Source organism: Amblyomma americanum, chromosome 10, assembly GCF_052857255.1.
Source record: "Amblyomma americanum isolate KBUSLIRL-KWMA chromosome 10, ASM5285725v1, whole genome shotgun sequence".
NCBI classification, from domain to species: domain Eukaryota; kingdom Metazoa; phylum Arthropoda; class Arachnida; order Ixodida; family Ixodidae; genus Amblyomma; species Amblyomma americanum.
The window spans coordinates 9478598-9500708 of record NC_135506.1 but is presented as its reverse complement, the minus strand read 5'-3'; the positions used below and the strand labels follow the sequence as shown (position 1 = coordinate 9500708).

At 48.9% G+C, this 22111-nt stretch overlaps 1 protein-coding gene across 2 annotated transcripts in view; it reads left to right on the top strand.

The window, feature by feature from the left end:
• Positions 1 to 1151: 1151 nt before the first annotated feature.
• Positions 1152 to 22111, top strand: part of LOC144106347 (uncharacterized) — a 66189-nt gene continuing 45229 nt past the window's right edge. Inside the window, exon 1 of one of the 2 annotated variants that reach the window (XM_077639125.1) lies at positions 1152 to 1263. The gene's annotated coding sequence lies outside the window, so the exon portion shown is untranslated. Of the gene's footprint in view, positions 1264 to 11312; positions 11675 to 22111 lie in introns of those variants that run through there. The other variant, XM_077639124.1, reaches the window with a different exon arrangement.

Genomic DNA, 22111 nt, shown 5'->3' with positions numbered 1-22111 from the left:
AGCCAGGCGGTAGAACTGTGTGGACTGTATAGTGGGCCATGGAACAAAACAGTGCCTGGTTCCGTCTTAGTACAGTGTCTGCCATTCGAATAGACTCGAAAAGATTGTCTAGAAGTCGATGGAACCTACTTCGTGTGCATTCACTGCAAGGATCAATAATACGGTGATTTTGGAAGGGCGTCTCATTCTGTCCGAAGGGGTGGGGCATTAAATTTTGCTCTGTTCCTGTTCAGCTGGACTTTTCATGCTTACTGAACGTGATGACAGGATAGTATTTTTTTTATATACCTGTGGACCAAAACTAATGGCGACGATTTGCAAATTTGTGTCGCGTTTGGCCCCACTCTCTCCTACGTCAGTCATTTCACGAACCAGCTAAGCGTTGAGTAAGAGGTAGGCGCTCATCATTTTTTTTTTTTTTGCGTTTCGCCTGCGTTAGAATGCGCCATCATGTTCGCTGCCAACCGCCATGACCACGCGGTGGTTTTCAGCCACAAACGTCTTAGCCCAACGACAACGCCGTCCAGTTCAGAGAAGGTCCCTCATTCAGCCATCGTTGTGATAGAAGTCGCTGTTTGCGGTTGCGTGCATTTCCGCACGCGTGGTTTCTGCCCGCTCCGTCGCTCAGGCTGGCTACGCACGAGACAGATGTGCTGAGCTGCGCGCAGTCCCCCTGCTGCTGCTCGCGCTCTGCGAGGCGGCCTTAATTGCGGCGGCCTAATTGCCGAATCGTGACCGGGGGGCGCCTGTTCGCCAAAGTGCTGGTCGCCAAATCAGGGATGCGCGCCGAGAGGCCCGTGTCCGCCCCGTGTTCCCCAATCTCTTCGCTCTCGCGAGGAAAATATATTTGCGTCGAGACACACCGTAAACCGATCCACCACGCGTGCTAAAGCTTGTTCTTGAAAGAAACAGGGGCAGCAAATTTGTGGTTCGCGTTTTATTTTTACAGCGAGATCTGTTTAACAGGACATTTCATCACTGGAGCAGCGTTGCCTCATCCGGTCTTGTCACGTGACGTCATGCATCACGTCACGTTTGTTCGGCCAATCCCCGTTTGCAGCAGGTCAACACCTTCATACTTCTTTGTCGACACCCTGAGATGCGTTAGGTTGGTTATAGGTGAGAGAACATTCCTGCAGGGGCGGGCACGCGCGGTCACGTGACACGGTCACGCCGTTGACTCTCGTGCTGCTTAGGGAAAGGAATGCCAACAACAGCAGCGACAAACAGCTCTCACTGAGTTCTCCGCCTTGCCGAGGAAGGGTAAGCACTGTTATCTTGCATTTTTTCGCTTTAAGCATCGCGAATACGGCGTCGCTACCCGCGATCCACCGTTCACCGATGCGCCTTGCATAATTCATGTAAGGTATGCGCAGTAGTTTCGATTTCACTGAATCGGTGTCGAGGCAACACGTCATAACTGAAGAAAATCATTCCGCATCTCCTCTTCACTCACTGCACACCGCTGTCGGGAGCCGAATATTGTACATACGCGCTGGTCACACGTGCGTAAGCCCCGAAAAGTATGTTCCTGAACCACATTTCATGCATCACGATGTTGCAGGAGTCGGGGATCGTTCTCGACGGCAGTAAATCTCGGTCGCCCGTACCTTATATTATGAACATATACTTTTTAAATATCGCTTGCAACTGATACTTGCCTGCACGTCTTCTAGTACACACACAAGGCCATCCACAAGTTTCTTGCGCCTTACAGTGTTCAAGGACGAAGGAGAATTGCAGAAACTTGCTGACTGAAGAAGACTCGATGATGAAGCGAGCTACATTCGCTTGCCTTGTCCAAAGACAGCAGGCCTGATGAAAGGGAAATGTGTGCAGCCGCGCGCAAGCTAGTTTGAAGTGATTACACGAAACAGCACAGCTTGGCTTGACTAGCACTTTGTCAAGGTTTCACAGGGAGGCTTTGGAGCGCTGATCCCTTACAAAAAAGTCTTTAGACAGTCTACAGAGTCTATAGACACTCTATAGACGACTTCTAGAGAGCAGTATATAGAAAATGCAAATCCTATACACAGTCTATCGACAATCTATAGATTTATTATGGCCATACACTTTTAGCAGACCTGTCTATGGAGAGTCTATAGATTATGAATAGACAAAAAGATATCTATAGAAAGGCAATAGAGTCTATAAGAATTCTATAGACTATAGTGTCTATAGACCACTTTTATAAGGGATGTACCCCTGCGCTTGGTGGCCGTGTAATAGTGCATGGTATGTGTGGAACAGGGCATGAAAGCACTCGACTAAAAATCACGTCGGTTCTCCATTTGGCAAGAGCATGCTTTGATGTGGGGAGAAGGCAAACTTGCTGGCGTACGCCCCTGGTATCTTCACTGCGGTATGCTAATCAGGTGCGTTAAAAATACGCCGCAGGTGCGGCAAATTCAAGTGTCACTGCGGCCATTCATTTTTAAACAATCAGCACCTTCGCTTAGCCTGCACGCGATTTTGTACTCAACAGTTTTCCCTGCCAAAAAATTCCCTCAAACCTAAATTTCCCTATTTCGGGCATATTTTTTTACTGCAATAACCTTATTCCTCCGCCAATTTGAAAAAAAAAAGTGAGCCAATTTCGATTCTTGATAAACCCTGAAACTCCGCAAAAATTTCCTTTTTGCCAAATTTTCCTCCTCGAATTGCCTGAAAAAGAATAATTCCCCGAACGAACACCATTGGTTGGCGCAGAAACACAGGAACTAAGGAACTAAGTTGTTTCCTGACCAACTCTGCTCTCTCTCTCTCTCTCTCTGTCTCTAGCGTTACGCCCACCATTTTCTTTTGCGAGTTTGGTGCCGTTCTTGATTTAATTTCAAGCCGTTGAGTTACTGGCAGCTAAAGCCACGCCCAGGTGGTACAGGGGCAGATTTTCTCTGGACCGTTTTCGCAGACCTGTGCAGCAATGCTCTCTGCCTCGAGTTTTAAACAGCGTCTCTCTATAACCACCTGCATCCTCGTCTCCAAGGGAACCATAGGAAAACGAGTACTTGGTATTGGTGCTCAATCTCAATAATTCGAACTCGAATGAAGCAGCAAGTTTGTTTCAACTGCGGAGTTCGATTTAAGGGAAGTCCGAGCGGCGGCATAGCCTTCAGTTGGAATGAACCGGAGGTTTGCATTAAGCGCTTTTAAATTAACGCGATGGTAACAGCACGTACCCCAGAGAAAGCTTCCCCTCCAACCTCCGTAAGTGCAACCGTACATCCACCCTTGGGTTAGGTCACGTGATGTCCCTTGCCTGAACTGGACAAGTCCTTTTGACCAGCAGGTGAACGCTGTTATTTTTCGTCATGGAATCATATATGGCACCGACGCTGGTCGCCCTAAATATAGTACATATATGCCAACCGCCACAGAAACCAAGGAGCATGGGGGATATTTTTTTCTAATCTGAGGTGTTGCTCAATGAAGACTATTAGTGAATATTTTATAGCTTAAAGATAATTAATTAGAAAAGCAAAAGAAAAACCACATGCCGCCGGTGAGAACCGAACACACGACCTCCAAATATAGTACGTCATACAGCTAACAATCATCGTCACCAGTTTAGCTACGTCCACTGCGGGACAAAGGCCTGTTGTATGAGCCTGCAATGCGAACGGCCTTTGTATCTGTACTCCACACTGTTTCACGCCAACCCTGTCCCTACAGACTTCCTAATATCATCAAGCCACCCGACTCTGCCACCCCCTACTGCGTTTACCTTCTCTTAGAGTCCACAACGCTATCCTAATCGCATCTTCAATAAACCTGCACCGGAGTTGCCCGAAACCAGGTGTGGTGCAGAGACCCATTGCAAATGGAGACCTATGCGTATCGGGGCAACTTATCGGAGATAAAACAGAGCACCGGTGCGCAGTGACGTTTATCAAAGATGCTATACGGGGTTATCTGTTATTGGCCCTTTGAATCTCATCGTCGTCATCATCAGCATGGCTACGCCCACTGCAGGACAAAGGCCTCTTCCATGTCTCTCCAATTAACCCTGTCCTTTGCCAGCTGCGGCCTCCGTATCCCCGCAAACTTCTTTATCTCACCCGTCCCACCTAACTTTCTGCCGCCCCCTGCTCCACTCCGTCACCCTTAATCCTGCATTCGCAATGCATGCCCTTCCCAAGGCCATTTCTTCCTTTTGATTTCGACTAGGATGTCATTAACCCGCATCTACCACTGTAAAATTCGTCCATGCAAAATGTGCCAAACAAGCAGTCGAAGAAAGTGTCTTTGCCAGGCGATCGCCCGCCAGCCTCTCATCTTCAGGCCGCTTCAATGATTCTTGACAGATATAACGGTACAACGTTCAAGGGCTACTATAGGCATGTATTGACGACCTGTGTACGCGTGATTAGTGCGTCGATTTTATTTTTGTATCGTTGCCAAAGTTGGAGTGCTTAATCTTACCCCCGTGTTCTGCGCACGCGCATCGAAGCAGCACGACGCGAGATTTATGCTAATGAACTGGGCACGTCCTGCAGCGAAGAGTCAAGGCAATTAGCTGTCCATTGACTCGGGCGCCAATGAAGGGCCGCTTGCGGCTGAAGTCAATTCCGTTTGCCAACTTATCCTGTCTTGGGCGGAACGAATGGCTCCGGCTTTGCAGGCCGTGACCCGGCGTAATTAGGCGCTTACTGCCTCTGCCGGAAAGTGCTGCGTCTCTACTTTGCGCGACTAAAAACGTGCATTGCGAGGGTCATCGCGAGCTAGCGTCAGAAAATCAGGGAATGGAATTCATCCAGTAGGCCGCACATTAGAGCGAATTGGCAGCTGTCTTGACTACGGTGTCCTTGGCTTCCGTTGACGACTCACAAATCATTATTATGTGACGAGTTGTGTGAGAGTCGTACGTCACCCGATTGGTGGATGAAAGAGGCTATGGAGAAAGGAAAGGCGCGGTAGGAGTAGTGGTTTATTTAAAATAATAATAAAAAGGAAGGAAAATATGATTGCTAGCCCCGGCATCTGCCATCGGTACTGAAGAACCTGCAGGACCTGGGGACACGCAAATAAAGGGACAGCAGGCATACTGGAGAAATGAAATGAAAGAGGTGAGTGGACAGACATAAAGGAAAGGGGGGGGGGGGGGGGAGGTACTGTATACAAGTATTTTAGTAATAAAGGTTTCTCATTCCGAGTGGACACTTGAACGGCGATGAGAGGGCAAGGATGAAGGCAGTAGATGGGGAGAGGAAAACAACACCCCGACTAAGGGCCTTCAACGAACTGAAACTGCGGCGTCTACATAGCTGCACAGTTCTAACAGAGTACTGACGAGTAGCACTCACCCCCCCCCCCCCCCCCCCCGTCTGGTCACGTGACCAAACCTTTATAAATGTGGCAGCCGCGCGTAGTCGCGACTTATGAACAAAAGCCGCTGTGAGCGCACACTCGAGTGTTCTTCCACGGGTCAAAGCCGGAAGCACTCCTTCCCTGCGTTCTCGGATGCGTGACCTACTCGACGGGCCCGTTCCAAGTCGTGCCCACGGGGAAGGCCCGGTCGTAAGTCAATCACCAGAACTTGACTTACGAGCCTAAGCCGTCGATATGTTGCGCTTCCACTAGTCTTGTGTTCGCGATGTGCCTGCCGTGTGAAGTTGCTGCATATCGGCAGGCGCCGCGAAGCCAAGTCTGGTAGCACCTCTTGAAACACCCGTGGGCCATTTGGTTGAAGCGCGCGTTAAGACGGTCGACCGACAAATCCGATTACTCTAACTTACTTAAACAAATTGACGTTACGGACTGCATGTGTAGCAAATCTCCATGGGCACAAGTCCTCTTCCACCTTGGTCCGCAAAAAACTTCAAGGATTCAGGCTTCCACGAAATTTCACCCGTCAAAACAGTTGCTTGAACCGACAGCTGTATGACGAAATTTGAAGCGCAGAACCAAGAAATTTACCTTTCGCAATTTCTCTAAGCTCGAATTCTTTCCTCAGTTTTTGACCGACTCTCGCTTGCGGAAGCGACTCCACGACTGCTAAGACTCGTGATCAGTCCATGGCGCAGCCGGACTGGATGCGGCGGCGGCGGCGACGGCGGCGGCGGCGGCGGCGGCGGGAACGGCAGCGAGCGCTGCCGCCTCACCTAGTCCGGACGTGCCCATGACAACCGTTCTCACGGCCGGACTGGACACAGTGCGCCCGCTCGGACGGCCATATGCGCTGACGTCACATGAATGCACGGCCGCTCTATAAGAGAATAAATAGCCTGTGGCCGTATTGCGATGGACGCGAAATACAAAATACCTGTCCAAGTTAGCCTGAAGTCTTCCACTACGGTGTCCCTCATAGCCATGTGTCACTTCGGGATGTTAAACCCAGCAACCTACACCCTTTAATGCGAGAGCATTAGGAAGGCCATGAAGGCGAAAACTGTGAAAGGGAGCGGCGCGCAGGAGGGGACAAATGCACAGAAAGGCCCAGAGACATAAACTTCTTTTCTTGTATCTACCTTGTCTCTTCATGCATTTCCCGCACGGCAGAGGATGTACTACAGGTAAAGGCAGGCATGTTTGGAGAATAAACTATAGTTGTTGCAACTGTCGCCGGTTCACTATTCCTCAGTGCCTTCCTGCGCTCCAGTCATTGTCGCGCCGAGCTCTCTTCGACTGTGAAAATCGCGTTTGAAGGGAAGCTGAAGCGCTTTTTAATAATTCGACCAAACTGCGAGATTCGAACGTATGAAGCTTTTAGGTAAATCATGCGGTTTTCTTTTTTCAGTGCGCCAGCCCTTATAGCTGCCACTCGCCGCATTTAGCCGTTGTGTGCTTGCCTGAGTCCGGTTTTGTGGCAGATTGCTCAGCTGCCCACCGTGTCAGGCGGCAGCTCCATTAATCGTGAGAGGCGGCTCGCAACCCAACTCTATAGCAACCTAAGTTCCACCGATGGCAGTGCCTGCCATAGAAGGTCAGTGGCGCATCTTAACTTGACCGCTGCACCACTGCGCCAGGAGTGGTAGGAAGACTCCCAGGGATCTATGGAATGACCAATTCAGCATCATCATCATACTCATCATCATCAGCCTGACTACGCCCATTGCAGGGCAAAGGCCTCTCACGTGTCTCTCCAGCTAACCCTGTCCTTTGCCAGCTGTGGCCACCCTATGCAAACAAACTTCTTAATTTCATCCGCCCACCTAACCTTCTGCCGCCCCCCGCTACGCTTGCCTTCGCTTGGAATCAACTCCGTTAACCTTAAGGACCAGCGGTTACCTCGCCTTCGCATTACATGCCCTGCCCAAGTCCATTTCTTCCACTTGATTTCGACTAGGATGTCATTAACCCGCGTTTTTTCCCTCGCCCACTCTGCCCGTTTCTGGTCTCCGCATATATGGACATTAACGCGAACACTGGATCTGAACACCAGAACCGAAGGGAAAACCGAACTGCTGGCGCACCTAATTCGCATCTGGCCTAATTACACAAATCGATCATCTTTTTTTTTTTCACGCTGGCGTTTGAAATAGTGACGTAATCGATGAAAATCTGGCGGCGGTATGCTGAAGGGGGAAGTTTAGCTTTCACTGCCGGTTTGCTGGCAGTCCAATCATAACGTGGAAAGATGAAGCGAATGCTACCGCGAGCTGCATGCACTAGCCCCCGCGTCTATACACGAAAGTGAGCGAATTCCTCCGCTATATACGAATGCGTCATCTTTCTGCCCATGGGCGCAGGGCCGTTGCTTTGGCCTTCAGATCTCCTCAGCGCAGGTGGCCGGGTCTTCCTGAGGACGCCGCACAAACAGTACCGGACGTGCATAGATTGCTTTGTACCCGGGAAGGAGGAAGCCACGCTGTCGCGTGAAATAATCCGATATTCCCTTCAATTCAGCTCCTCTCCCACAGCGCAGGTGTTGCTTTGAGATGCGAAGCCTTAACTGCCGATGACAGCGGCTGAAATGCAAATAAGTCGCTCGAATACGCTGGACGCCAGGGGCATGCAAATATTGACAAATAGGCTTTGGAGACGTCGACAAGTTTATCCGAAGGAGATCGACGCCTTCGCGTGGTTTATCTGCCGTTCCCTCGCGGCTATCCATAATGTAACTCTCACCCATTTAAATTTCACCAGGAAGGCCTGACAGCGTCCTCTTGAAATAGAGCGACCCATAACTATATTTATGGGAAGTGAAAGTTTGGAATTCACCGCCAGGCTGTCTACTTATTCGAACTATTCACACTTTAACGTTCTTTTCATTATCTTCTCTGCGCCTGGCAAAGCTTATCAGGTAGATCTCTAAAATTTTTATCAGCTTTCGCTTCTGACGAGAGAGAACCGGGAACTTCCCTGTTCCACCTCATAGCGTATGTTTATTTATTTTGAGGTGTGCACCAACAGCCAAAGGCCTAGTGCAAGTGCACGTGGCGATGAATACAAAAAAAGCAGACAAGACGAAACAATAAATGGCTGAGAAACCGTCAACAACTGTTAGGCCTAATGAGCTCTGCAAGACCCTCTTTGAAGCGCCGAGTAGCGATGAAATTTATCAACGTCGGTTATCATCACCGAGGTGTAAATTTTCAACACTCGCTCAGTAAGGCTCATGTTGCACGGAGAGGAGTCAAACGTACGGTGTGGTCGTAAAGTACGCCCAGGCACGTGCAACCTAACCATCGATGCTAGGGCACGTTTTCGAGGAGCAGGGAAGGGCTGCAGCAAATTGTATTCCAAATAACGCATACATACTCGAGAGTAAAAGGCTCCGGTGTACATGATTAGTGCGAAGAACGGGATGACACTTTCTTATGATTTCCCACATCCGAAGATAAACGCTCAGAAGGCGTTCGATTGGGGGTACCTGATTCCGTCCACAGAAATCACAGTGGAAAGACTTCATAATCTCGACATTTATATGACTCGATACGAGGTGCGCATCAGCTGCTTCTGCTCGAAGCAAAGGGAACGGGTGCTTACCATACCATCATTTAACTCTTGTGGCTTTCTAACCAGCGCCAGCGTTGATGTAGTACCTCGTTTCCCCGATGCCTTGGAACACTCAGCCAACCAGAGTCACCCGCTGCATGTGTTAAGGGGATGTAGAACTCGCCAGCGGCTAAGTCGTTGTCTTCGCCATCTTTCATCCGCCCGTTCTGCGAAATGAAATGCTCGGATCCAGTAGCGCAGAGCACTTGTTAGCGACTAAATAGTCCGTTTCCAGAGCAGCAAGGGACTCCTGCAGCAGAGTAGAGTTACTGCTTGTCTGCGACCCCTGTGTCTTAGAAGGGCACAAAAGCAGACTGAAGAACTTCGATTAGAGCGCACCCTTATCTTTCGAGAATGTCTGGCCGCCTCGTTGGATGGCATTTCTTGTCCAACGAAGGAAACGGCGCAGACGTGTTGTGTGGCATGCTCCGCTGATATCTTGGTAGTATGTAAAGTATGGCGGAGAAGCCTGTACACCCATGGCAACAAGGGCATGTCAGTGGCCACTGTGACCAATGGCCGTCGAATTCAGCGCTAATTAAACACTGCAAAGGAACAAGCTCCATGACCATCGTTGTCGGCTCGAAGATGCTACCGCGAGACGCCACTGGGCCTTTATGATGATGTACATTTTGATGACCTTCCAAATAGGCCAATGCGTTCGGCCTCATTACCTTCCAGCTTGTCATCAAAGCCGACTACGAACACACCTGCCAACGATCACTAGGCCTAGTCGGGCGACCACGCAGTATCTGGACGGTGCTGAAAGGGCTGAACGTGCCTGTGGAGAGATAATGCAATGAATCCCCCAGAGTAGGACGGCACTGAGTTCACAATGATTCTTCCAGCTTGGGCGGTAAAACAGTCTTCCTAATGGCAAGGGTGCCGACAGTTTGATCTGCTCACGCCGACGCAGTTTTCTCGCTCGCAGAAAGTTGTACGCGAAGCAGTGCCCAAGCATGGTCAGCAACCTCTGGTAACTGCACTCAGATCATGCGCCCACACTTCACCCAAACTAACCAGGGGCGCAAAAGACGTGAGGACAAAAAAAATAAAGCGGAACACATGAAAAGGGTCGGACCACATAACGGCCGTACCTGGGAGGACTCGGGCGTGACGCAAAGATTGCGGCTCCATCGGTTTACAGCTGCCGCCGATTCAACGGGCCCCACGCCCACGGAACTCAGACATCGCCTCGTGAATGCGCGCCGTGCGTGAGCCGACGGGTTGCCAGAGACGAACAACCCATAAAGGCGACCCTTCTCTTTCTAAATGCGCGCACACGCGCGCACAGACTCACTCATACCTCTAGCACTGACTAGGGAAAGGGTGGGCAAAAATTAAAAGCGACCAGAGATACGACGGTCGCGCTGGAGTCGCTGCTAAAAGACGGCGCAGAGCAGCGACAACTCGAGTGGATCCCGCCGTTTTCTGGCTATACTCTCGTTAGGGAAAGTTTTCGACCATAGAGTGCTGTCGTCTTGAGCTTGGCGTTCGTCTTACCCGCAGAGTTTGGGGGAGCTGTTGGTTGTTGCAAGCTGCAGGAAGTACTAGTTTTTCGTAATACTTGCTGGCAATATTTCTTCACCGAGTGACACTTTGTTAACTGAGATCTACAGTAATGTGTGATGTCAGTGCACGTTAAAGAACTCCAGGTGGTCGAAATTTCTGGAGCCTTTCACTACGGGGTTCCTCATAGCCAGAGTTGCTTTGGGGCGTTAAACCCCCATAAACCAAACCAAACCAAACAATATGTAGTACAGTTTTGTGGTACAGTGTGTTACAGTTCTCTATTGCCATTCGTACAGGCATTCAGAAAAGTCTCCAGCTGCCACCATCACCATTTTTAGTGTAGTATCAGACGCTACGGCGATCGCCCCCTTCTTGGATAAAGAAATTTTCCATCACAGAAAGGCACTGAGCCCGCCCCCGCCCCCCCCTCCCCCGACTGCGCGAATAATGTTTACAAAATGCATAGCGTATTTCAGTACTCCCACCCACACTGCCTTCTCCAAAGGTTTCCGCCTATATGAGGCTCTCCCTGAGTCTGCCCTGAGTGGGTTGCAGCCTTACTTACAGCAAATAGTTTGGCCACTTGCCTAAAGCTGGCTTCCACACAACAGAAGGGATCACTTCATGTACGTCATGCTGCAGGCAGCCAATCAGGCGGCGCGTTTGTGTGGGGACGCCCGGAAACGAATTGCGCCTAGTCACCGCAGGCGCTGGAGTGCGTCAAGCTTTTCGCGATAGGCAAGCCGTTTAGGAGGAGAAGGAAGGGTACAGAGGGGGAGGGAGAAGGCAGAGGGGGGTGGTGAGGGTGCCGGATCACGACCGAAAATCGACGGCGAAGTTTGCGCCGCGCTCGGGCTGCGGCTGCTGCTGCAAACGCCGCTCGGAGCTAAAGGGCTTTCGCTCGGCGGCTGTGGCGACGACGAAACTGATGTGGCTGCAGGCGCCGCCGCCGCTCACGCCCGCGTCGTCAGCGGAGGCAGCGCGGCTGCAGCGTAGCAGGGGGGTGCTGCCAATCCGCTCCCCCTCCTGCTGCCCGGCTTCCAGCGAGCTTTCGCCTCTTCTGCCCCTTGTTGTTGTTGTTCGGCTGTTGTCATTGCTGACTGCCACCGTCCATCCTTTGTCTTGAGAAGGATCCGAGCGGCAAGAGCATAAAGGCGCATCGCACTTCGACAGCACCACAGCCCAGTGTTGTGGCCACCGGGGCTCCGTCGCCCAGGTCTTCAAGGTGAGCTTTCAACAGGCTACTCGATAGCACCGCCGTTGGACTTGCAGTTGGTCCTGCATGGTCATGGGCCGGTTTTGCTGCTATTGGTTGGCAATCAACCACTAGGGACAACGTTCGAATGTGGGTCCAGATGTGTCCTTGTTTCCCAGCCTCTCTTTGGGATAAGGTAACGGTTCCGTGTCAGTTCAATTCCATTTTGATCCCTGTCACCCTCCGTCAAAAGCTTAAGGGTCACCATGCTCCCGCTATCTTCGGGATCTGACATTAGCCGCAGCCGACAAAATATGTAGAATGAAAACCTTCTTTTCACTCCGTTTCAATTTTTTTTTCCTTAATCCATTCTGTTCCATTGAGATTATCGCCAAATAGTTGATTCCGTAGATAAAGAGCTCGTGGGGAGGCCTCAGCCATTGACAGAGAACTGAAAGTAATGTAATTGGAATAGAAGCGTTGTATTATCCCGATCCTGACCTGTTCTATTCTATAAAACTTGTTCGACAAAAAAAAATGGCGCGGATAGAGATAACGAGAAGTTCGGCAAGAATTCAATGTCGTCACTTGTAGACTGCTTGGAACTTGCCGAGTCGCTACAAATCGCCTCAGGAACTCCTGTACAAATCGAATATGCCTGTCGCTACAACGGGTTCAAGGCGCTGCCGTTACAGTTAAAAGGTTCGTAATTGAGATATTCGTCTTCATGATAAATAGAGCATGTGCTTTGTGTGTGGATATTTGGGAAATACAGGTCTTCTTTATGCAACGACTTTGCCTTTTCGCCGCCTTCACGGCGATAAGATGCTGTTAGCGATAGCTGCCTTCACAGAAATTGCATGCCTTGGGGCTGGCACATTTTCTGCTCAAAATCATTGATGAAATGAAATTTTAAATTGTATGAAATACAAATGACCTTTTTTTTCTATGAAAGCGCTTATAAACAGAATTTAGCGATGAAAACTGTGATGTTTTTTGAGACCGGTCCTTAAGCAGCTTCAAATATTCGTAATGTTAGGGCAGAAATATGTAACTGCTCTTTTGCTTGGGATATTCGACGGGTGGCTTGACGGCCATCTTCATAGAGACTCGGCCAAGCGCGGACGTTTTTTTCTTCTCAATTCCCTAACAATATTCCTTAACAGCCCTTAACAGTGTCTTCACGAAAGTCACACAGTACCTTAACGGCAACAGGATGTCACTCTGAAATAAGGGCGCTTTGGCGGAATGCTGCTGTCTTCTTTCTCCAGTGATTCATAGACGAAGAAAAGAACACATGCTGCCTGCTTTACGTTGTTAAGCCATCACAAGGCATCCGCTGTAGTGTTGGGCTATGCTGCAACCGGTGCAGTGATCGGCTGTGCTGTACGAAATAGCCTGCCGAGCGCCCGCACTGCCTTGGGTACATGTGCTATATTTTTCTTTTTGTTGCCATCTATTTTTATTTTATTAGTTTACCCACTCTCTAACTCACGGTTTTTCTATCGACAAAAATTAAGACAGAATCGCAAACATTTATTCTGGATATCCATCGGTATGGGAGTCACCGCATTTCATGGTTCCACTCCAGTTCTAAATTTGTGCAGTTTGTAAAGAACGTCGCTTAATTTGTTCGTCATTCTTTTACTTTGATCATACGCTACTGTGAACAATCCTGTTCAGCCGTTAATCACTGCAAAAGAAGTTTTTCAATCGATGGTGAGGCGGTCACTATTTCTGTGAAAAATTTCTGTCGAAGTGATTACCCACAAAACTCGCGGGACTACTGTGATCCGGCCACTTGGCGGTACCAGAAAAGCAGTTAGCCGTGAAACAATGCGTCTCAAAGACAACCCGCCTCATCTGTCCAACTTACAGGAGGGTGGAGGGGGGGATAGGGTACTTTCGAGACGCTGCGAACCGAAGTACACGTCTTAAGGGCAGTTTAGTTCCATTTGAAGGCTACTAGGTTTGTGACAAAGTGTTATTTATGAAACGTCACTAGTCGCGAAGAACGTGATTTTAGTGTGTGTGTTTTGTGGTTTGAAGTTATCAACACGCTCTTCGTGTCGACTCGAACGGTGTAGAGAATTCTGATGCGGAACACATTACTTGTCTGCCCCTGTGAAGCCATGCAGCGAGTACTAAGACATATGTCGTTACCGAACACGTTCAGGCACGTGCCTTCGTAACAAGCAACGACTCTGAGAGGACGCGCTACACTATAAAGAGAATTTAATTTAAAGAAAAAATACTCTGCCCCACCTACATTTTGATTTTTTTTTACCAAGTCTGCATTCTCAGAAGATTGTGTTGTCGCCGTTCGCCAGAACGCTGACATTGAGGTCAGCTGAATTCACAACACCAGCATAAGCCTCACTTTTTCAGTTGTAAAACAGGCCATTCACAGCAACAAAAAAATTCAGACGGATGCCTAATTACATTATGTGTTGACACTGGGATAACATTATAAGCAGATGGTGCATTTTACATCGACTTTTGTGTGATTCTTTCATGGTTGCGTTTGCGGACCCTAATACGCCTGTCTGCACACAACCAGACGTCTCTTCGGGTCATCTACGTGGTGGTTAGATGCTTCCTCGAAGGTGTCAAGAGGTGACGACACGGACGCAGTAAAGATATATATCGAAATGTATAGTTGAATTCGAGTCTTGTGACGTCACTACCCTCCGGCCAATGAATGAATTTTATGACTGACATCGCATTTTCCCCCCATGGGGCTCCTTAATGCTATCCATTAAGAAAAATGGAGGGGACACTTAATCTCTGCCATAAGGGTATGACGTGACAGCATAGTGGGTTGATTTCCATATATGCAAATTGCCATTCTCTGCTTTACATACATAAATCCCTGGGAGTCGTCATACCCCTCCTGGCGCCGAATGTCGTGGACGGAAGCGGTCCGCAACCGTTCAACACGTGCGCAAGCTGCGCTGGCCATCTGAGCCATCTTATTACTCTGCGCGCCTACCGCGCTCCCCCTTAAGGCTGGTTCCATGTAAGCGACTGAGAGAGAAAATTTCCAATTTGTTGGAACTTTGCCGCTGATCGCCGCGACGACTCCAAGCAGTTTTTGTAGCGATAGCTGCATTACGGTATCATTTAGAGCCTTCAGCGTGGCTGCGCCGCCACGCTGTCACGTGGTTGGTCACATGGTGCGCAGCAGCTGCCGGCGGCGCGGCGCCGTGGCTGATCACGTGGATCGTCACGTGGTTGGTCACGTGATCAAGTTCCACCCGGCCAGCTGTAGCTATCGCGTCACTTAAGGTTTAACCAGAGCTAAACCATCGCCATTTTTTTTTTGCGCCGCGGTGGCAGGACTCGCTAGCGCCTTCGCTTGCATGAGAAACAGGCATTAGACAGCGAGTGGATCTGTGAAGTGACCAGGCCACATCTGGACGCCTTACTGCGGTGGCTGCTGCAGAAGTGCCACCCATTTGGAGTTTGTTGCTGCTGTTGTCGCCCCTGTACAGTTATGTCCTATTGTATGTCTATTCTACCGGCAGCCGGGAAAATTTCCTGGCTCAAATTCCCCGTCCCTCTCCTCTGATTGGCCACCTACGGCGTCGTGAGGATACTTTTTCTGCTCTTTTCACGGCCCCGACTCTCCCGACACAGCTCTTTACGCTGGAGTGTGTAAAACAAAACCGGCAATACGCACCTATGTCTGGCCCTGCTGGCGCAACCACTCAGCAGCGGCAGGGAACGAAGGATCTTCCGAGTGCGGAGTACCGTGCCGACTGAATGAGTCGACGCGACTGTGACAGCCTCCCAATCTAACATTCAGCCTCAATGAGGTCTCCTCCCCAGAACCGCGGGAAACTAGTCTGCCACCGACAGTTCCTTCCGACCCAGTAGCTGCGGCAGGCATGCATAGTCAGGCGGAACCTGTTTTGCCTACCGTGCGAAAGTCACTACTGACATCACCGCTTCCACTTCTTCGTGACGCCGCGGCATGAAGTAGGTGTACACTTTCTGTCGCGACACCCTAAACTGCTAGGCCTTCCGCTCTTCTTTGCACGAAGGAAGACGTCAGTTGGCGCCGGCACGCCGAGTACCCACGGCCCCCGCTTTGGCAAGCCAACATCGGTAGCATTAGCCACCGACAGCTGGGACATTGAACCCACTGCCTCTCATCCACATGTGGTCCTCCAGTGACTCCTCCGTGTTTCTGGTACTGAACAGAAGACCACAGTGTTCTTATATAGCAGTGTGTTCCCACATTCACCAGTAGTGCAAAAAGTGCCGCCGATTTCTCACCGCTCTAAATTCCGCCAAAATTACGGAGGGCACCCAAAGCTACTTGCCTGCTGTTTTTTTTTTTTCATTTGTTTCATGAACTTACGACCATGAACACGCGATAAACATTAAATATTATCACTGGATCCAACCTGATCGTCAATATCTTTGTTTCGAGTGACCCAGCACTGGACAACCGCCTCACCAACGAAGACAGCTGCAAAGCTGACATTTGCTGGATATGACAGTAACGGCCTGACTAAAAGCAAGCATTGTGTATGGAGAATGACCGTGCACAGAATGACGAAGTGACCGCAAGGGTGGGCTAGTGGTTTGAGCATTCGCCTCGTATGCGGGAGGTGCGGGGTTCGATACCCAGTGTCGCCCCGGGTACTCGTCGGTTCTTCATATCAGTGCAAGCTTTCCCCTGGCCTGATGCACGGCTTCCCTGGGATGAAAGGCTCGGGAAATATGTCTTTAACCCAACCTCGCGCAGACCACACGCGTTAGCAGTAGCCCTCCTTGGCCAAGTAGCCTTGTCACTAATAGTCAAAACATCTTACAAAAATCCATCCATCGAAAAAGCTACATTTTCACTTCAAAGATCGCAATTCATTCAAAAAACTAAGAGAGCACTGCAGAGACTGCATTGGAGAAATGCGAAAACATTAATGTTAGCCGCAACAAAGTAGAAGACTGGGCGAGTTGGTATGTACTCATTCTGAAAACAGCGCACACAAGACAAGGACCACGTAAGGAACGACGTAAGGAAACGACAACACGTCGTTTCTTACGTTGTCGTTTCCTTACGTCGCCCCTGTCTTGTGTGCGCTGTTTTTGGAATTAGCCACAACGTTGGTGGTTCTTAGTGGACTACGGTAACTCTGTCCATATGACGTCATATGGAATGTTCTAGAACTATTTGAAAACCTGCATATCATCCTACCTCTCGGACACCGACATTCAGGGCTCTGTTTTTTTTGCTATACTCTAATTGGTTGTAGGCGTGACGTCATCAGACGTATGGTATGACGTCACACCCGTGTAACGTCACATAGTCTCGATAATTACCCTTAATTAATTACCCCAATTGATTAATACACTGATACACTGATAACTGATACACAGATACATTGATTAGTGGTATGGTTGCTAATTAGGGCCATTAAATAATGCCTAATGTTATTGACCAATGACTAATGACTGGCTCGATATTGTTTAATGGCTGACATTATATACTTTACCACACCACTCTTGCTTCCACGTTTTGCGGACACATTTTTCGGGCACATTTTGCGGACACATTATGCGGACACTTTCTGCGGACACTTCCGGTGTCGACGTAGCCTAGTAATGCTTTCGCATAAATAAACCGAAAAATTTCTCCACTGGAACTTCGTTACTTGGAAGTTTAATTGACTGTGCTGCGAAGTCCCCTCTACAGAGTTCTGCATGCAGTATCACCTTCCCTTTGAGGGCTAATCCCGACCCGTACTCACAGGCGTGCCGGCGAAAGCACCGTGACAATCACCTTTTAGCGACAGACTCTCCCGGCTCGGGCGGCTCAATTCCCTTCCCTGTGCCGCCGCCACGGTAAGAAATAGGAGCGCAGCGAAGTAAACGAAGAAAAGAAAAGAACGGATTAATGTGTGACGTCGTCGGGCGTTCCGTGCCTTTGTCCCGGCGTATGTCGCCGGCGTCGCCTTTGTTTTGCTGACGAGCCGACGTATACACTCTCGCGTTCTCTCCTTCACGGCGACGCATAGCGCAGTTTAATTGCGTCTCCCTATAAGCGTATACTCTCGCGCGCGGATGATGATACCCCGCCCTCTCGGAGTGCAAATTAAAAGCGGGGTCAACGAACTTTTAATCTGGGATTACCTGGCAGTAGTTGCGAAAAAGGAGAGTTCTTTGAGCCGCTTAAGAAAAGAAGTGTGACGGCCGTTGACTTCAAGGAGGTCACGCGCACGTGTTCTCAAGGCGCGTGGTCTTACGTGCGGCGAGAAAAAGATAAACTTCAGAAATCAAAAATAAAATTGTAGGCTATTACGTGCTAGGCCAGCACTACCCCACAGCAGGAATGCATGTGTGCTGCGTCATGTTAAGGCGAAAGCCTAAAAGGCAGGAAGTGTCCGCCTCACCTGTCAATCAAATTACGTCATCAAAACTAAAATAAATAAATAAATGAAAACAAAAATAAGAAAGCGAAAATAAATGAAATAAAATAAATAATAAATAAAAATAATGAAAAGAAAAATAATACACGACAAACTAAATAGAACGCGTACTGGCGTTGTGGAAAAATCCCGCGTTCTAGAAAGTTCCATGCTTTTTGTTATGAACAACGCCATCTTAGACACACACACAGAGGACGCAGATTGAGAATGGACACAGCGCTGGCTAACAAGTGAAGGATATATTTCCGCGGTGTCGAGTATGAGACAACAACGAAACCAAATGCTCAGGACAAAACAATGCAATGATTATGCTTCCCCCAGAAGTGACAAGTTTTTGTCCAGCAGTGTAATTTAATTAAGGGGCGCTGACACACTAATTCTCCAGCCTTCTCATCTTCCGAGCCTCGATTATTTCTCTGAAGATTTGAAGGCTGGGGAATTAGTGTGTCAGAACCCACTTAAATTACAGTGCTGTACAAGGAACTGCTACTTCTGGAGAAAGCATAATGACTGCATTGCTTTGTTTTTGTTGCTGTTTTTGTTCTTGCCATGGACGCTCAGAATCAATGTCGCATGCATCTATGTATTTATACTCGATGTCACGTAAATAAATCCTTCAGTTGTTAGCCAGAGCTGGGCTCGCTCTCTTTCATCGTCGCTGTTCACACTTCATGATGCTTTGTAACCAACTAGCCCGCCAAAACGTCTTAATGGTGTGTTGCCTGCGAAGCCATTTTTGCTTTGAAGGAGCTTTCGCCTGCCACTGTCCCGCCGAGAGGCCATGGTCGTGTTGGCAGCTTCCCCTAATGTCCAAAGCATTGGCTAAGCTCGTCCCCGTGGCGCGCATCGTTGCTTGAGTTCACTCGGATACTTTCTTAGAGACAGTCGGCCAGCGTCATCTTCGGAACTCAGTATTACGATAGTATTTCTTCCTTGGTATACAGTGGTGCTAAGAAACTCGCATTTAGGCAACACCTACCGTAATGTTTTGTTTATGGGGGTTTAACGTCACAAAGCGACTCAGGCTATGAGGGACGCCGTAGTGAAGGGCTCCGGAATTTCGACCACCTGGGATTCTTTAACGTGCGGCTACCGTAATGTGTTAATTGCACATAAACGCAATAACCCAAAATAAAATTTCGGTTCTGAAATATACAAACTGCGATTTTTGTGTTTTCTTTGTCCCTAGTAAAGAAAACTTGCGAAGGAACTCAGATACGAGGAGTTTTTTCAAGTGAACGTTCAACCACGGATGCCCGTATGTTGATGTCCTGACTTGAAGCTTAGCGACGACCGGTGGTCTGACCTATTGAGAGCGACTGGCGGTATATATAATCACCTATTCGTTCCTCACATAAACTACTCCAACTCTGCATGGGGAACGACATCCCAAGCAAACACTCACAGGATACTTTTAATGCGAAAATAAGCTCCTCGTTACATTGCAAATATTCCTCACAACTCCCAAACGAGGATATCGTTTATCACCTAAGCTGCTTGCGTTTGAAAGTGCACATGAATCGAAAAGTTTATAAAGGATAAGTTTGGTTTATGCTCACTGCAAGGAATATTTGTTTCCCTGGTATGAAGGCGATAGATGCGTTCTATAACTTTAGAAAAAAAGAGCCAAAATCGAAATACGCCTATAGTTATTCAGATCATTATATGTTCCTCCCTTGTGAATGATACCACGTGGCATACCACGTGACCTACGCGGAAAAGGTTTCCGAAGCCAGCGTTCGGTTGCAGATGTGAGCAAGCGGCTTTGAAATGAGATGGAACCTTCCTCTGAAAGGTGCGCCTCTAATATCGTCATGGCCAGATAAAGTGCATTTCATCCACGGAAGCGGGCACTAGAAATACAAATTCGCCTAACGCCTGTCCAGTATCTGTTCAAGCTGCGGTCAGATAATAAAGAGGTTGGCGATTTCCCAGCGCCTCATAAGACGATCCTTTATAACGTCAGCAAAATTTTGCTCCAAATAAGCAATCCAGATCATAACTCCAATGGTATGCCCGAAACTTGCGTCGCGTTCAATTATTAGAATTATTTCCATGTTTTTCTTAGGTTATCTGCGAACTTTTCAAATTTGTTTTGGTAAATTTACATCTTGCTTAATTTAATTCATAGCTGGGTTTATTCCTGAACTGCTTAAGTTCCGTTAAGCTATAAGGGACGGAGGGGCGGTGGAGGGCTATGGATAACTTCAATCACCTGGAGTTCTTTAACGTGCACTGACTCCGCACAGTACACGGGCATCTAACAGTTCGCCACCATCGAAATGCCGACCGCCGGGGCAGAGATCGAACCCACGTCTTTCGGGTCAGCAGCCGAGCACCATGACCACTGAGCCACCGGGGCGGCGTTGCTGCAAGTATACAGCATTAGTGTGCGTGCTGCACCTTCCACACCCCCAACTCAAATGAGGCAAGAAATACGCCAAGGTGCTGGTAGCAGCCCTTTTGTCCTGGCCGCAGCATTTCTATTGTTGCTGGAAAGAATTGAAAGAATGCTGAATAAAGCATGATTGGGTTGAAATGCATTGACGGGATACGCGAGAAATTTTGTTTCTCGCGAAACCCTAGTTCCTGAAAACCGTTCTTATTGTACAAATTTCAAACGGTAGATTTCATCGAACTAACGTTTGAGGCTCCTATGATCGTTGTTTTTGTGCACCGTTCTCACTAAGCGCCTGTCCCTTGGGCATGTTTGTTTTTGTTTGCCTAATGCATTCTCTTCTCCGACTGAACAAGGTCCTTTTAGCTCTAAAGTGCGGATATCTGATAAGAACAGCTGTACGCATGACCGTCTCTACTGCAACCGGCGTCGCCGTATAGTTGTGCGCTGTGACCAAAAGTCGCGCTTTCGTCCGCCGGCCAATGATGGTTGTTATGTCGGCCAACGCCTCCTTTACTGTAAGGCAAGTCACACCGCGTTTTCCCAGCACTGGCATTCCTTCATTTGCTTCTCCTCGTTTACTGGTCGCGATGTGGTGCCCATTACAGGGATCGGTGGCTTTGGACTAGCTTAGCTGCGACGACAAAGTCGTGAACCCGGTGAGGTCCCTCAAAATCTTAGCGTGGATGTGAAGGTCGACGGCTCGCTACCCACGCGTCGATAGGCGAGCATGGCTCTATTTTAGTTTTACCGTCATGTCACCATCGTGTACTGTGCGATGTCAGTGCACGTTAAAGAACCCCAGGCGGTCGAAATTCCCGGAGCCCTCCACTATGCGGCGTCCCTCATAGCCTGTTGTCGCTTTGCGACGTTAAACCCCCATAAACCATGGACCATCCTATCATCAGTGACGATGTTAGGATGAGATTTTGAGAGACTTACTAGATTCTGCAAAAATTGGCCGTGGTTTAGCTCTGGTTAAACCTGGAGTGACTCGATAGCTACAGCTGGCCGGGAGGAACTTGATCACGTGACCAACCACGTGACGAACCACGTGATCAGCCACGGCGCCGCGGCGCCGGCAGCTGCTCCGCACCACGTGACCAACCACGTGACAGCGTGGCGGCGCAGCCACGCTGAAGGCTCGAAATGCGACCGTAATGTAGCTATCGCTACAAAAAATCTGGAACGCGCTGCGAGAGATATTCTCTAAATTAGAGCCTAGTTATGCAGACAGAAAAGTAAGCGCAGAGGAGATCATCAACAAGAACAGTGACAAAAAGAACGTCTAGAATCCGCGCCACGTGGTTTTTGTATGACAGCAGGATACAGACAGAGCAAGGCGAGCCATTTTTCGAGTAACATGTGACAAAAGCCAGCAAGGTCGACACCGAAGCGTTTGCAGGGGACTCTACGGCCGTCTATACGCTGTTTGTCTGGAACATCTGTGACCTTAGCAAATGAATTCCATTTACAGCACATATAAAACGTCTCAAAAAATTTGGAGGCATGTTCATTTTCAGTCGCATGCTGTATTCCTAGAAACAAAATACTACAAGGAGCACGCAGCCACCAGTCTAACGCTCTGGATGAGGCAGGTGTTGCGTTGCGACGTACGAACTTGTCGCAATT